The sequence below is a fragment of the Sycon ciliatum genome, chromosome 13, assembly GCF_964019385.1.
Source record: "Sycon ciliatum chromosome 13, ocSycCili1.1, whole genome shotgun sequence".
NCBI classification, from domain to species: domain Eukaryota; kingdom Metazoa; phylum Porifera; class Calcarea; order Leucosolenida; family Sycettidae; genus Sycon; species Sycon ciliatum.
Genome location: NC_088655.1, coordinates 24,580,741 through 24,586,814, shown reverse-complemented (window position 1 = coordinate 24,586,814; position 6,074 = coordinate 24,580,741). Strand labels below are relative to the sequence as shown.

At 44.7% G+C, this 6,074-nt stretch overlaps 1 long non-coding RNA gene across 1 annotated transcript; it reads left to right on the top strand.

Annotated features, from left to right (window-relative positions):
• LOC135829021 (uncharacterized) lies at positions 1–1,688 on the top strand. Its single transcript, XR_010555784.1, has 3 exons — positions 1–64; positions 368–399; positions 1,518–1,688. It is a non-coding gene; the product is annotated as an uncharacterized LOC135829021 (long non-coding RNA).
• Positions 1,689–6,074: the final 4,386 nt, after the last annotated feature.

Below are 6,074 nucleotides of genomic sequence, written 5' to 3'. Positions count from 1 at the left end.
GGCCTGGCTTATTACTTTTCGGCGCTGCTGAGACCTCCTTTCGCGGAATATTACCCAATGACAGGTGGGTTGACCAGTTGCCTTTGATTCATTTGCTTGTGTTGACTCTTTCATTCAGGAAAAGTGTGCTGATTTTGGGGCGGAATGCAATAAATAATGGAAAAGTTGACAGGATCTCTTTTCTAAATTTTGCTCTTCTGCTGCCGAGCTGCGAGGCCTCCTTTTACGGAATACTCGATGACAGGTGATCTCTAAGTTGACCGGTTTCCTTCGATTCATTTGCTTATGTTCACCTTTCATTTACGGAAACGTGTGCTGATTTTATTCGGATTTAGATCCATTTTTATCTCTTTGCCCTTGTCTACAGTGTGCGAAGAACGCGAGTTCAACTTCTTGACGGTAAGGCTTATGTTAGATGTGTTGTCGAAATACTCATATTCATTGTACATTGGTACGTTACAAGTAAGGCACTGGTCAGTGGCATACTATCGTTGGCAGTTCCCAATCTGGAGGGAAAGGTTCAAGTACCAATTGACCGAGTTTGCAAAATAAATTCGCATATCAGGGGAAATCTCTATTGTGGAGAGGTTCAGTAACTTGTTTGTTTCATACGAAACAAGCCAATGGGTGCAGTCTCGTCTCGTGAAAATCTCGTACTTGTATGATTGGATTTGCTTACTCAAGTCTGGGCTGTTTGATTTGTGAATACCGCCGAGATTGCACTGCCCCAAATAAAGTTTCGTGCCGCCAAAGCAAGAATTACGATCTGCAATCTGTTTGTAGTACCTGTAAGAATGTGGAGTACATGTGTCGTACTTTCTCTGTTGCTGTTTCAGTTGCCGTCATGTAGAAGGGTTCAGTAGAGAGGTTCTGCAAAACGAAAATTCGAACGACGTTTCGCGACAGTCCTTGCGAAAGTGTGTGCGAATTCTTGCACGAACTTTGCGTTCTGCACATTTTCGTAGTTTGCGCGGGCCAAGTGCACGTACGCCATGACCCGATCTCACGAAATTTCCTACGACAGTTCATTTCGCGTTCCCTGCAAGTTTCGCGTCCAAAGGTCCGAAGTTTCGCACTTCATGATGTAGAGCGAAAGTTTGTACGCATTTTCGTTTTGCAGAATCTCTCTAGTGACTCAATTGTTTCATACGAGACGAGTCAATGAGTCGGTGTGGCTTAGAATCTTTCGCTGTAGAAGAAATCTATTTGTATGTCTATTGGAGATATAATTGTATTCTCTGGTTATAAAATAGGTTAAGCTCACAGAATAAATACCATCGGTCCCTTGGTGTTCTTCTTTAAGAGGTTCGACTGGATATCATTCATACTCACCAAAAGATGTGTAAGATTTTATTATTGTGGAGTGCCTTGTTTATCTCTCAGTACCTCCAACCATAGCCTTGCCCCTTTTCTCCTCAGGATCAGTGTAGTTGTTGGAACGAGGTTTTGGACTCAGCAATGTATTCGTTTACATTTTAATACATGTTTATTGTTCCTCCTTTGCTGTGTTGTTTTAGACAATCGTGGACTAACAGTTTGAAGTCATTGAACTACTTCCAAAAGTTGTATCGACATCAACAGGATTACGATTTCAGTTTCAATATGATGCTGGATGACCTTATCACGATAACCCATGACTATAAACCATTATAAACACAGAATCAACAAAAACATCTGTGACACGCACCTGGCGCATGGCTACATTTCTCAAATAAATCTGATTGAGGGTGGAGAAATCTGAAAGGCAAGACAATTTTATGACAGAGTCATGAAATTCGGTAACAGCAACATGCACAGAATGACCTCCGTATAAAAAAAGTATCACCACCACTGCTCACATGTTTCCCCGCAGAAGAACATGCATTATGCTAGTGCCATTTTCTGCAAGAAAAGGCTTGCACATCAATGCGTATATATATTATGGTATTGATATGATGTGAAGGCCATCATTTACATATTGATATACATGTAGGGCATTCCATTGATTGGTGACAGAAAAAACAAAGAAATTATAGCAATAAAAACTGCTTTATGGCAGTTTTCTAAAAAAAGTTATTGTGTTCTAGTCCATGGACCCCGTCTAAAAAGTAAGAAATTAACGAAATGTGATAGCTGAAAATTAAAATTTCACACAAAACCTCACAATAATCGCACACAGAATGAAAAGCTACATGCAGAAGACCTTTTCCCCTCGTGATCCTCTTTCCTATGCATGCATGTTGCCAATTGTTGGTGCAGTACAAGTTTAGTGTTGAAAGCAGCATTTCAAGTGTTGTGATTATTGTGAGGTTTTGTGTGAAATTTTAATTTTCAGCTATCACATTTCGTTAATTTCTTACTTTTTAGACGGGGTCCATGGACTAGAACACAATAACTTTTTTTAGAAAACTGCCATAAAGCAGTTTTTATTGCTATAATGTGTAGTGTGATCGCGATTCAAATTCTGGACTCTGTTCTGTTTTCGTCAGGCAACCAAAATTTGCCGCAGTCTGCCGCAGTCTGACCAGGCCGATTCACAATACAACTTTCTGCGACGCGACATGCGACTTGCGACGCATGCGACGAGCTGCGACAGCGACACACGGTTCACAATATTCTTCATGTTTGCGACACATCCTCATGCACAAGTAGTACATGTACTATGCACGTGCACTGCACGTACACTGCACGTGCACCCAGGGTCGAAACTGTACTCCATTTGTGTATGTCGCGTGTCGCATGTCGCAAAAGTTGAACTTTCTTCAACTTCTGCGACAGGTGCATTGCGACAGCTTGCGACAGCTTGCGACAGCTCGCGACAGGCAGTTTCTTGTCGCAACTGTCGCAAATCGCGTGTCGCGTCGCAGAAAGTTGTATTGTGAATCGGCCTAAAGCGGGATTCACAGAAGCTTTTTTGTGATGCGACACGCGATGCGACAGGCGCGAAACCGGGAAAACCCCAAATCGCAGCCATGTCGCGGCCCACGCAACTGCCGCAACTGGGCCATCGCAGAAGTTGAGCTTGGCTCAACTTTTGCGATGCGATGCGATGCGACAAGCGATTTGGTGTACGATTTTGACCTTTTCTACAGCAAAGTTGTACAAAGGTGCAAGAGTTGCTTATAAATTTTTACAAGTTGTGTCAAACCGCGCGAATATCATGGTGACGTACCCAAATCAGTAAAACTTTGTCGCATCGCTGACTTCTTCTGTGAATGGTATTTCGCGAGTTCGCATCGCACGCATCCATCGCAGATCGCGTCGCATCGCGTGTCGCATCGCAAAAAAGCTTCTGTGAATCCCGCTTTAGGCCTCGGTCACACTACGGCAAAAATGCTGCGTCAGCGTCAGAATCATGAGCTTTTCCATGGCAACTGACGCAACGCGGGAAGTTTGAGCGTTAAGCGGGATTCACAGAAGCTTTTTTGCGATGCGACACGCGATGCGACAGCCGCGAAACCGGGAAATCCCCAAATCGCAACCATCGCGGACCCCACGCAACTGCCGCAACAGGGCCATCGCAGGCCATCGCAGAAGTTGAGCTTGGCTCAACTTTTGCGATGCGATGCGATGCGACAAGCGATTTGGTGTACGATTTTGACCTTTTCTACAGCAAAGTTGTACAAAGGTGCAAGAGTTGCCTTGAAATTTTTACAAGTTGTGTCAAACCGCGCGAATATCATGGTGACGTACCCAAATCAGCAAAACTTTGTCGCATCGTTGACTTCTTCTGTGAATGGTATTTCGCGAGTTCGCATCGCACGCATCCATCGCAGATCGCTTCGCATCGCGTGTCGCATTGCAAAAAAGCTTCTGTGAATCCCGCTTCAGACGCTGCTGCGTCTGACGTGGGGAAATCGGCTGCGTTGCCGCTGGTGGGAGTGACGCTTGGCGGAAAAACAGTGTCTTTCAAGTAAAATTAGTTTCAAGACATTTGTCTTTGCTTGAGTTGAGCAGTTATTCGACATTCGTCTGTTCAAGGTTTGTTTTGTTCCCTCTTTTTGTTCGAGATGAGTCCGTGGACCTACGAGGCCGAGGCTGCTCTGCTCCGAACCTGGCGGAAGAGCGAGGCGTTTTCTGAGAAGAAAATGATGTCGAGAAAGGACCAGTTGTTTGAGTGGGTCATCGGCCAACTGGAGCCTGTTGACTTGTGAGTGTTGTGTTGTCGTCAAGAGCCCCAAAAAGGACAACCAGTATGACGAAGTCAGGAGAAACACAGCTGCGATGCGGACTTTTCTTGCCTGATCCATGACACTACCACTGAAAATGGCTTCAAATTCGGAAAGAAACAACAACGATCGTGCACGCGTGGACCTACATGTAGTACCTTTCGTCTTCTTGTAATCAAAAATCAATGAAAAATTCGAAAACTTTGTCCGACAATTGTTTTGTATAATAAGCAAAAGGCCGGTTTCCGTGGGAATCCGTGTCGTCATTGAGTTTTCCTGGTGGTTTTGTGACGTAGACAAATGCGTCAAGCCGCGGCAGTCATGAGCTGCAAAAAAAACAAAACACTGTGTGACCCCGCGTCTCCGTCAAGTGCTGCGGCTTGACGCTGCGTCCAGCTTCAAACTGCCGTAGTGTGACCGAGGCCTAAAGCGGGATTCACAGAAGCTTTTTTGCGATGCGACACGCGATGCGACGCGATCTGCGATGGATGCGTGCGATGCGAACTCGCGAAATACCATTCACAGAAGAAGTCAACGATGCGACAAAGTTTTGCTGATTTGGGTACGTCACCATGATATTCGCGCGGTTTGACACAACTTGTAAAAATTTCAAGGCAACTCTTGCACCTTTGTACAACTTTGCTGTAGAAAAGGTCAAAATCGTACACCAAATCGCTTGTCGCATCGCATCGCATCGCAAAAGTTGAGCCAAGCTCAACTTCTGCGATGGCCTGCGATGGCCCAGTTGCGGCAGTTGCGTGGGGTGCGACATGGCTGCGATTTGGGGTTTTCCCGGTTTCGCGTCTGTCGCATCGCGTGTCGCATCGCAAAAAAGCTTCTGTGAATCCCGCTTAAGGGGGCTCAACCCCGAAGAGGGAGCAAAAAACATTATGGTAAATCGATCTGAACTGTGTGTTTTCAGATGGCCAGACACCTAGAGAACTGGTCTGGGCTATTTCAAGGATAGGTTTATTATGTGGTTCCCCAGCTATGGGGGTGTTATTGTACCTATGTTTTTCGGCAAAAATTCAATGATTTCTCACTAAAGGCGTAAAATTCCAGTTGGTAATACTTCAAAAATCCTGAAAGTGGGTATGGAGGGGCCTACAATACTGTCTTCTTTGGAAAATGTCCACAACATATGCCCAGACCACTGTGAGAGGCCAAGGTAGCCCAGAATGTGATTTGGCAAAACGCGTATTTCAGCAGACCGGACTTTAGACTTGTTTGAATAGTGGAGAATCGAGACAATAACATGGTCCATTTTATGGTCATTATCTGCTCTTCAAGGCCATAGGAAGGCTCTACAAAAATAGATTTTTATGTCTACCATCTCGTTTCTCCGTGAGAAACAAAATTTGTGACGGATTTTGCATATTCAGCTTGAAAGTCAGATTCAGCATTGTTGCCAAAATGAGTGTATCGACTTCATTCAAGCTTCACTTTGACTATGTAGGGCGAGAAGCATTTGCTATAGACCAATCCCAGACAATACCACATGCAACAGTCACAACTGAATTGTGTTATTCACATCTTTGTTGTATATTGTGATGTACATACATAATATAATGTACATACATACATACATGCATGGGTATATCAAATGTACAAAACAACGGATTATAAGTATAACGCTGTCAATGAGCAACTTGAGTTGCTTGGTTACTGCTGGATGCGATGGCTAGCAGCCACTGTTGGTATTGTGGGTTCGCGCCTCCAGTGTGCAGCACAACGTGAATGTTTGAGCAGATAACTGCAGCATCATCACGAGTGGTAGAAAGTGGGGACGATGCTGCACCTCCTGCAGCTGCTGGAGTACTTGTGCGGTCTGGAGCAGTGTGTAAAATAGGGGTGTTGGTGTTGGGTCTTCCAGATGCTAGATGATGTGTTATGCGTTTTGCAATAGCAGAACTCGTTGTGACTAGC